This window comes from Gouania willdenowi, chromosome 13 (genome assembly GCF_900634775.1).
Source record: "Gouania willdenowi chromosome 13, fGouWil2.1, whole genome shotgun sequence".
NCBI classification, from domain to species: Eukaryota; Metazoa; Chordata; class Actinopteri; order Blenniiformes; family Gobiesocidae; genus Gouania; species Gouania willdenowi.
The window spans coordinates 44,087,001-44,099,335 of NC_041056.1; positions in this window are offsets into that span (position 1 = coordinate 44,087,001).

Here is a 12,335-nt window from a genome sequence, read left to right on the forward strand (position 1 = left end):
CCTAAAATGTCACTGGAAAATTCTTCGCCATCAGCACGCTGTAATAGGAAAATGCTTATAACGCTTCAATGCAAAGTTCAAACTGCTTCATATTTGATACACACGATGATTGTCCATCAATGAACAACGCTCGATGACCAAATTACCCATCATGGCCAGTGGGAGGGGCCTATAATCACACAGGAAAATCCCTCGCCATAACTACGCCGTTATACGAAAACGCTTATAACTCTAGAGTGCAAAGTTCAAACTGCTTCATTTTTGATACACATGATGACCGTACAGCCCCAAACAACAAACGATAACCAATTTACCCACAATGCCTTGCGCTCTCAGAGGGCGCCGCTTCTTGGGCCGTCCTATGCCAGCAGCTCTAGCGGCAAGACGATATGTCGTGTTGACTTCAAAACACTGTAGGATGAATCTTATTAGATGGAAGCACATTGCTATGGCAAATAGAGCAGGCTGTGAAAAGTGGGAGGGGCCTATCATGACACAGGAAAATCCTTCGCCATACCTACGTCGTTATACGAAAAACGCTTACAACTCCAGGCCAATTCCCAAATCCCCAACAGTGGTATACGTGACCGTGGGTTACCGCCCCCGGCCGCTTCATCGGAACCTATGACGCCGCTCGCGGCTTTAATTTGTTTTGTTTTTTAATTTTGTTTTTCAGATTTAACTTTTTTTTCCCAGTTTTAGTTTAACAAGTAATTAAATAAAACTGGGGGTGAAAAATGAAGTGGTAAATGAATTTACATAATTTAAGACGTGACAATATATAATTTAAGACCTAGTTTACAAAATATGGACATTTTCAAGATTTGAAATTATCAAATCTAGTTTGTTGCTCGTTTGTTGATGTTTCTCTGTAAAGTGCTTTAAATGGTCCTGTCTTTATACATGCTGAGTCAGCAGGTAGACAGGGAAAACAGAATTGTTTAATTTCTCTTTATTCATTTTAATTCTCCTTCTAACGTTACACGGCTTCACCTGTCGAAGCCACTTTATGACGGATCACTGTGACGTTAAATGTTCACCTGCGTTTGACTCTGCATAGCTGCAAAGTGACTCGGGACGCAGGTAAACTCCGCCCACAGACACTCCACTGACTCGTATAGAAGAGGCGTTACTGTGAATGCACAATTTTGAATGACAGTGGACGGTAAAGAGTGCGCCCCAAGGAGGAAACACGTCACCAATCAGACACAGATAAACGAAACAACTTCACACATCATCATTATTATCTATATAATATTTATTCTGATTATCTAAATACAGATATACATTTGTTTCGTAGTATTTTTAATTCAGTGTTATTTTTATTATTTTGTATGTCTCACTCAAACAAACTTGGTGAGTGGTGGGGCGGCGCCCTAGCGCCCTCTATTGGCCACGCCTAGGATCTCTAGAATATGAAACTAACTGGCAACAGTAAAAATGTTGGGATGAACTTCAGGTACATCTAAAAAAAATCAGAATATCATAAAAATGTTCAATATTTTTGGTCACTCATTTCTGAAGTCCACAGTCAACGCACGATCTACCAGGACATTTTAGAGCACTTCATGCTTCCTTCTGCTGACTAGCTTTATGGAGATGCTGATGTCATTTTCCAGCAGGACTTGGCACCTACCAAAGGTACCAAAAGCTGGTTCACTGACCACCATGGTGTCACTGTGCTTGATTGACGTGAACCTCATAAAGAATCTATGACTAATGTCTAGATGAAGGTGAGAGACACCAGACACAACAATGCAGATGACCTGAAGGATGCTATCAAAGCTACCTGGGCTTCCATTAGACCTGAGCAGTACCACAGGTTGATCACCTCCATGCCACGCCCCTTTGATGCAGCATTCATGCTAAAGGAGGTCCAACCAAGTATTGAGTGAATAGAAATGAACACTTTTCAGAAGCTTTACATTTTTGTTTAAAATATCTGTGTTTTTTTTATTGATCTTATGTAATATTCTAATTTTCTGAGACACTGAATTTTGGGTTTTCATAATCTGTCAATCATAATCATCAACATTTCAAAAAATAAAGGCTTGAAATATTTCACTATGTGTGTAATGAATCTATAAAATACATGGGTTTGACTTTCTGAAATGAGTGACAAAAATATTGAACTTTTTTATGGTATTCTAATTTTTTAGATGTACCTGTATACAGACCCTAAAAACATGAAATTTTCTTTTGCAAAGTCTGTAAAATGAATGTCAAAGATTCTATTCTTTCTTGCTTTCTGTGAACCACCAAGAAAAAGTTTGCTCGATTTTTAAGTTTGCGCAATGACAAAATTTAATTTAAGGGAAATCATCACTTAAACCAGAATAACTTTTCACATACAGTATTACATACAGTATTGGGAAATGTCAGCAATGGTGTGATTTGGCTGTAGGTAATCACACCAGCACCACCTCAGTGTGATATTACTTTTATACAACAGTTCTGCAAGTACATTTTATTAGTTAACAGTAATAAGTGACAAGAGATTATGATTTGTTTATTTAATAATTGGATTCACCAACAAAAATAGTTCCACAAGTGGAGAGCACACGGGTGGATTCACTAAAGGTTTAGGGGTATCAAAACCTGTGCAAACGTCACTCCACACACCACGGAATCAGGACTGCACGTTTTCAGCGCATCACAATGTGCCCAATATCCATTTAGCGCGTTTCCCTCTGATGAATATGTAAGGAAGGCTGTTTTTGTGATAGATTTGATCTGATGCTGAATGTAAGATCTGAGTCAATCAGAACACCAAGGTTTTTGACTTGGTCTTTATCTTCTAAAGATCCAGACTCAGATACTTGCTGACAGCAGTCCTCTTTTCATTGTTACCAAAGACAATCACCTCCATCTTGTCATGGTTTAGTTGAAGGAAGTTTTCACTCATCCATCAGTTTACTTTTTCTAAGCAGTCACACAACACCTCAATGGGACCATAGTCATCTGGGTTCAGTGATAGATATAGTTGTGTGTCATCTGCGTAGCTCTGATAATCAACCTTACAGTTGTGTAAAATGTGTCCTAAAGGAAGCATATAAAGGCTAAACAGAAGAGGTCCAAGAACAGATCCCTGAGGAACCCCACAGGACATTGGTAATCTGTCAGATTCAAAGTTTACAATGTTTACAAAGTAACTTTGATCCTCAAGTAGAACTTAAACCATTACTTTAACATTTAGTCCAACCCATGTTTACAATCTGTGCAACAAACTTGTATGATCTACAGTGTCAAATACAGACTTAGATCCAATAGAATGAGAACAGATACTTTTCCTGAATCAGTGTTCAACCTTATGTCATTGATCACTTTGATCAGATCAGTTTCTGTGCTGTGATGAGAACCAAAACCTGACTGAAATTTATCAAATATTTTGTTGAATGTTAAGAATTGACTCAGTTGGTTGAAGACCACCTTCTCAATGATCTTGGCCATGAATGGAAGGTTCTGATTGGTCTATAGTTAGCCAGTATAGAGGCATCCAGTGTTCTCTTTTTTAACAGCGGTTTCACAGCAGCTACTTTCAGGGATTTTGGTACGGTGCCTGATTGGAATCATCAGTTAATTATCTAATCAGTGATAAATGACTTTACAACAGTTTTAAAGAAGTTTGAGGGTATTGTGTCAAGGCAACACGTTGATGGATTCAGCTGCTGAATAGTTTCCTCTATTGTTTTTGGGTTCACTGTAATAAACGCTGACATTGTAGTTGACTCATCCCTCAGTGGTTGAAGCTGTTCAAGCTTTTTGTTATTTTGCTGGTTTGTTCTGATGTTTGACCTTATTGATTGTATTTTTTCATTGAAATTTACAGCAAATTCATTGCATTTCCCAGCTGACAGTAATTCAGGGGCTATCTGATCTGGGGGGGTTGTGAGCTTTTCAATTACAGAAAACAACGTGCGAGAGTTGGTGACATTTTTGGCAATAATTTCAGAAAAGTATTGCTGCCTTGCTTTGAACAAGCCATCATTGAATTTTCGCAGACTTATTTTGTACAGTTCTAGATGAATTTGGAGTTTTGTTGATCACCATTTACGCTCAGCTCTTCTACAGTCAGATTTCAAATTCTGCATTATCTCAGTCCTCCTCCAAGGTGTTTTCTGTGTGTTTGGTTTTCTCTTAGTTTTGATTGGAGCCACCACATCTATGACATTACAGACGTTTCTATTATACTCATCCAGAAGATCATCAACTGTCTCAGCACTCAATGTTGGTGTCATCAGAATCAGATCAGAATCAGAATCAGAATCAACTTTATTGACCAAGAATGTATGTTATACACACGAGGAATTTGACTTGGTGAACTGTGCTCTCTCTAATAGTGTAAACATTAAATAATAACAATCAACAAGAAAAAATAATAATAAATATAAACAGTAGTTAGACTAGAATGTGCAAAACTAAATAAAATAACAAGATAATAATAATAATAATAATAATAATAATAATAATAATAATAATAATAATAATAATAATAATAATAATAGTATAAAAATAAAAATAAAAATAATAAAATATAATAATAATAAGATAATAGTGCAGTAGTGCATAGATGAGTAGTGCAGGAGAACATTTAAATTAAATTAAATATTATGTACATGAACATTCTCAGTGACAGATTGATCCAGGGTTGTTATGTTTAGTTCCAGGGTTATTTCACAGAAACAGGTCTGACACTCTTTGACTGTTTAGTGTTGATCACAGTGACAGCCTGGGGGAAGAAACTGTTTTTATGGTGAGTTGTTTTTGCTATGGTTTCCATAAACTGTGCACTTGTGTTATCATTTATGTACCTTTTCTTTAAACACACATAACTAGGGGGAACAGATGTTACAGTCTCTAGGTCAAAAAAGACACAGAAATGATCAGATAGAGCTAAGTCTCTTACATCAACAGCAGAGATATCAACACCTTTAGAGATAACCAGATCCAAAGTGTGACCTTGAGTGTGTGTCGGACCAGTCACATGTTGTATAAGACCAAAAGTATCCATTAAAGCATACAGTTCTTTGGCAGTATTGTCCATGTTATTGTCTACATGAATATTTAAGTCACCTGTTATTATTAAAAAGTTGTATTCAGTGCATACAACTGACAGCAGTTCAGCAAACTCATCCATGAATTCTCCAGAATATTTTGGGGGTCTATAAACGACTAAAAACAGAACTCTGAATCACCCTTCAGTAAGAATGACATATATTCAAAGGAGATAAAATCACCAAATGTTATTTCTTTGCACTGAAATATTGATTTAAAAATGGCAGCAACTCCACCACCTTTCCTGTAAGTACGACACTTATTGAAATAAATAAAGTCTTGTGGTGAACTTTCATTGAGAATAGTATTACTGATACCATCATTCAACCATGTTTCATAAGAAATAAAAAGTCCAAGTGATGTGTCAAAATAAAATCATTAATTATTAGTGACTTGTTAACAAGAGATCTAACATTAAGAAGAGCTAATTTTAAAGACTTTACTGGAGACACTGGTGGACTTTTTGGATGACATGTTATAGGAGTCACATTTTTATCTCTATTAAGTTTTTTGCTTTTCTTTAATTTCACAAATTTACCTGTGTTACCTGTCACCACAGGAATTAAAGAAGCTGCATTAACTCCATAAGGCCCTGACTTTTTCTGGTTGTTCCTAAACATAGAGCTATTGCAGTCTAGACCCAGCACACATCAGACCTGTGTCGCTCTAAGATGAACACATCTGGCCTGAGGAGAAGAGTGATCCTGGGCCTGGTATCACTGAGGAGGGATGGGTGGTGCTGATTGGTTCTTTAGAGGAGATAAGATGGGACCATGGTGGGGTAAGGGTGGGGTGTCAGTCTTGTACCAGCCAGAACCAGCTCGTTCATCTGGGCAGTTAAATCCAAGAAGGCAGGGGTAGGAGAGAAGCTGGATGAGGTGGAAGTAGGTGAATTTGGGGTGAAGCAGGTGGGTCCTGAGATGTGGGGGTTGGGTTGACCTCTTCATTTTGGTGATTTTGATTTCTTGCTGGAAGCTCATGGACTCCATGTTCTTTCCTTGTTGTTTTGTTCTCCGATGGTACATGTTGTCCTCTGTCTTTATCAGAACTGATAGCAGTGTGACTGGTGAAGTAAAACAAGTTGGATGTGAAGAGTTTTACTCCAGCCTTGTTTAGACACAGTCCATCTGCTCTAAAAAGATGACACGTTCCCAAAAAATAGGAAAATTTTCTATAAAATTTAGTGAAAGGGCAGCACAAGCTGAAGACAGAAATTTATTCAAAGAGTAAATCCTTGAGAATTTCAGATCTCCTTTGTGGACTGGAGGTATCTGGCCACTGATGAACACTTTAGGCTGTAAACAGCTCACAGTTTTAGCAGATGGGTGAAATCCTGCTTTAACACCTCAGACTCCTCCTTGGATAAATCATTTAATCCAAAATGAATCACAACATTTTTTAAATGTGTGATATGATCTGTAAGAAGTCCATGTTGTGAATGTGTTCTGCTATTGGTGCTGGTGTTCTCCCACTTTTCATCTAAATATGGGGCGTCTCCCATGCCCATGGTGACCCACAGTTCTCCCATTCTTGTCCTCCAATGTTATATATGATTGTCATTTCATGTTTCTTTGGATGATATTTTGCTGTAATTAGCAACGATCAACGTGCTTTTTTTATTCTTAGTTTTTTTCAGATGCACAAACATCGACAGTATATGTTTAAAGTGAGTACGAGGAGGTGGATGATTTCCATACGTTTCTTCAGACGCACTGAGCCGTACCTGGGCCACATCAGGAAGTCTTGGTGCTGCAAATCACATTCAAATTTAAGCCTCAACATTTGCGTTTGTCCCAGCGTCACCGGCTTAATATCCACTCTGACATGTTAGCAGTATGCAAAGCACAGAGCATCAACCCTCGTCCTGTGGTGGAGCTCCCACACAACCACTCAGCTTTCATTATATATATACAGTATATATATATATATATATATATATATATATATATATATATATATATATATATGTGTGTGTGTTCACATACATGGAGTGTTTTGTAGAAGGCAAAAAGACAAAGATCACATATGTTACGGTTTCTTTTATTCAGACAACTACTTTGATCTCCTGACATGTTTCAACTGTCAGTCATCCTCAGAGGCTTCTGTTGATTGCTTTGATGTGTCCTTGACCTCCATGTAATAATTCCAGCAAGTTCTGAATAATATTTTAAGGCATGTGTCAAACTCGAGGCCCAGGGGCCACATCCGGCCCTTTAGACAATCCAATGTGCCAATCAAAGTGTTTTATTACTAGTACAGTGCCCGTTGGAAGTACGTATTCATATAGTGGGAGGAGCTTAAGTAGAGTAGTCAATTATGGCCAAATGAGTATGTGATTGAAGGTTGGATCTGATAAAAGACACATAAATTAATGTAAATAAAACTGTTTATTTAGCATTTAACATTTCTTAGTGCAGGGGTGCGTAGTGTGTGTGTTTGTGTGTGTGTTTAAGTTGTTTTTATTATGTGAACCTTTGAATTTTATATCACCATTTTTATCACTTCATAGTCACTGTGTTTTTATCACCGAATATATTTGAATGTTATGTAAATTATATTAAGAATTTTATTTTTTCGAATGAATTTGGGAAAACTTAAATGAAAACTTTAGATCACTCTATGTGCGTACTAGTCAACGTCGACTAGTTGATGACATCACCAAGAGCCAAAGCCGAGCCGAGTGGCAGCTGAGTGTCGTTGTTGTGGCAAAATCTGTGACCCCAAATAATCTGTGACCCCAAATAATCTGTGACCCCAAATAATCTGTGACCCCAAATAATCTGTGACCGCAGGTGGCAACAGTTCCAACCCCTGCGGATGTTTTACTCCCCCTTAAACACGTTTGTAATTCTACCTTTACTTCACCCACCAGTGTCATGGTTAACCCTCTGTTCCGAAGGCGTTTTTGCTGTTTTTTCATTGTGTTTGATTTGACCTTTATATTTCATATAAGAAAATCCATAAACATTGCATGTTAGGTATCATTTTTTTCAGGAAAACCTCCCAAACGTGACTATGAAGTATTTTCTTTAATATGGCATACTGTATTAACACAGTGGATCTAAAACCACTATAAAAACTAAAATTCAAGTGGGAAAAAGTTAGTTTTTTTACTATAAAAGTCACAAACATTTTTAACGAATCAATTTTATTGCTTGTATAGCAAATCTAAACTATGTATTTCAAAAACTTATGTACAGATGAATCAAAAAACACAGTTATATATAGCTATTTACAGTGAAATGGAAGCAATGTCTCAGGTGATTGTGTACAACTATTTACAAAAAAAGTATGAATCACAAATACAGGGAAATGCTAATTATTTGTGCCTCATTGTGTTGATATGAAACAATAAACTAGACACTACACAACACACTAATCTCACTCACTACACACTAACTAAACAGTCAAATCACAGTAATAATCACAGTAATAATCACAGTAATAATCACAGTAATAATCACAGTAATAATCTCAGTAATAATCACAGTAATAATTACAGTAATAATCACAGTAATAATCACAGTAATAATCTCAGTAATAATCACAGTAATAATCACAGTAATAATCACAGTAATAATCTCAGTAATAATCACAGTAATAATCACAGTAATAATCACAGTAATAATCTCAGTAATAATTACAGTAATAATCACAGTAATAATCACAGTAATTATCACAGTAATTATCTCAGTAATAATTACAGTATAATACAGTATAATCACAGTAATAATCACAGTAATAATCTCAGTATAATCTCAGTAATAATCACAGTAATAATCACAGTAATAATCTACAGTAATAATCTCAGTAATAATCACAGTAATATACAGTAATAATCACAGTAATAATCACAGTAATAATCACAGTAATAATCACAATAATAATCTCAGTAATAATTACAGTAATAATCACAGTAATAATCACAGTAATAATCACAGTAATAATCACAGTAGTAATTACAGTAATAATCACAGTAATAATCACAGTAATAATCTCAGTAATAATCACAGTAATAATCACAGTAATAATTACAGTAATAATCACAGTAGTAATCTCAGTAATAATTACAGTAATAATTACAGTAATAATCTCAGTAATAATCTCAGTAATAATCACAGTAATAATCACAGTAATAATCACAGTAATAATCTCAGTAATAATTACAGTAATAATTACAGTAATAATCTCAGTAATAATCACAGTAATAATCACAGTAATAATCACAGTAATAATTACAGTAATAATCACAGTAATAATCTCAGTAATAATCACAGTAATAATTACAGTAATAATCACAGTAATAATCACAGTAATAATCACAGTAATAATTACAGTAATAATCACAGTAATAATCTCAGTAATAATTACAGTAATAATCACAGTAATAATCACAGTAATAATCTCAGTAATAATCTCAGTAATAATCACAGTAATAATTACAATAATAATCACAGTAATAATCTCAGTAATAATCTCAGTAATAATCACAGTAATAATCTCAGTAATAATTACAGTAATAATCACAGTAATAATCACAGTAATAATCACAGTAATAATCACAGTAATAATCACAGTAATAATTACAGTAATAATCACAGTAATAATCACAGTAATAATCACAGTAATAATTACAGTAATAATCACAGTAATAATCTCAGTAATAATTACAGTAATAATCACAGTAATAATCACAGTAATAATCTCAGTAATAATCTCAGTAATAATCACAGTAATAATTACAATAATAATCACAGTAATAATCTCAGTAATAATCTCAGTAATAATCACAGTAATAATCTCAGTAATAATTACAGTAATAATCACAGTAATAATCACAGTAATAATCACAGTAATAATCACAGTAATAATCTCAGTAATAATCACAGTAATAATCACAGTAATAATTACAGTAATAATCACAGTAATAATCTCAGTAATAATCACAGTAATAATCTCAGTAATAATCACAGTAATAATCACAGTAATAATTACAGTAATAATCACAGTAATAATCTCAGTAATAATTACAGTAATAATCACAGTAATAATCACAGTAATAATTACAGTAATAATCACAGTAATAATCTCAGTAATAATTACAGTAATAATCACAGTAATAATCACAGTAATAATCACAGTAATAATTACAGTAGTAATCACAGTAATAATCACAGTAATAATCTCAGTAATAATCACAGTAATAATTACAGTAATAATCACAGTAATAATCACAGTAGTAATCACAGTAATAATTACAGTAATAATCACAGTAGTAATTACAGTAATAATCACAGTAATAATTACAGTAATAATCACAGTAGTAATTACAGTAATAATCACAGTAATAATCACAGTAATAATTACAGTAATAATCACAGTAATAATTACAGTAATAATCACAGTAATAATCACAGTAATTATCACAGTAATTATCTCAGTAATAATTACAGTAATAATCACAGTAATAATCTCAGTAATAATCAGTAATAATTACAGTAATAATCACAGTAATAATCACAGTAATAATTACAGTAATAATCACAGTAATAATCTCAGTAATAATCACAGTAATAATCACAGTAATAATCACAGTAATTATCACAGTAATTATCTCAGTAATAATTACAGTAATAATCACAGTAATAATCTCAGTAATAATCACAGTAATAATCACAGTAATAATCACAGTAATAATTACAGTAATAATCACAGTAATAATCACAGTAATTATCACAGTAATTATCTCAGTAATAATTACAGTAATAATCACAGTAATAATCTCAGTAATAATTACAGTAATAATCACAGTAATAATTACAGTAATAATCACAGCAATAATCACAGTAATAATCACAGTAATAATTACAGTAATAATCACAGTAATAATCACAGTAATAATTACAGTAATAATCACAGTAATAATCACAGTAATAATCTCTATAATCTCTAAACTCATTTTCTCTGTCTCTGTTTACCTGTCGCTTGAAAACAAAATTCCCGCTACATGTGGACATTATGATTGGACAATGGCCTTCTTCTTCTCAACCAATAGGAAACAGCTATAATGAGAGGTTTTAGGGTGGTTCTTTGTTGCGTCTTTCTGCACTGACAGCTTCAAAAAATGTCACAAAAAACACGCACATTTTCCCTCATAACTCCACTTCTATTTGTCCTATCAACATGATTTAAAACTGTTTATAGTTTGACATCCACACTTTCGACACGGATTGAAATGGAGATCCAAGGACGCTGCACTTTTCCGCTATTGGCTCTTTAAAACGATCATGTGATCAGTCCGTCGGCCCCAAGTCTAACTTGTCTTGTCTCCGTCACAGGGAGGATCAACCCACTCCACCTTCATTTGTCCAGATGTCAGGTGAGATCATTTGTAAATATTAGAGCAGTGGTTCCAATCAGGGGTACGTGTTTCTCTAGGGGTACAGATGCACAATGCAGGGGTTACTCAGAAATGTAAAAATATCTATGTATAATAATTATAATATTTGGGTCCCCCCCCCCCCCAGGGTCCCACATGCTGCCCAGCTACTATGGAATGAGACGTCCTTCATCTCAGACTCAGAATTCTGCTTATCATCTAAACAGTTTTCTCCTGACGTCTACGCGTCGCCGCTTGGTGCTAAATCTCTGGGCTGTGATTCGTCGGCTGTGTCCAGCTACTCCTCCCTCATTGACAGCTATTACCCAGAATCCTTCAGTGATTACCGTAGCGCGGCTACGTTCTCCAGCTCAGCGGGTTCTTTCCTGCCCACCGCCGCTGCCCTGTCATCACTACTGCCCCCCTTCACTGGAGAGTCCTCACATCTGTTCCTGGTAAGGTCAAAGGTCACCATCACTGACCCACTTCTACCTGTAGGTACACAGTTATGACTAATGCTGATATAATCATACTGTATATATGGGAGTGTGATATAAAAACTAGGGCTGTCACTTTAACGCGTTAATTGTGATTAATTAATTATGTCGTCAATCACTTTTGTTTTTATCTCCAACAGTGCAAAATAACCCTCCGTCACTGACAACAATTCGATACATATGTCGATACACTACCAGCGATACGATACATTAGTGATACATTGAATCCTCTGGAGATACGATGCGATACGATTCACCCCTGTTCCTGATTCAATACGATTTAATTCTTCACAATGTGATATGATGTAATTCAAACATGATGCTAATAAATTATACCAAACATAAATAGTGAATAAGTAGCTGTGATTCAGTATAGTACTACAGGCAGAGTACTGTTTTTATTA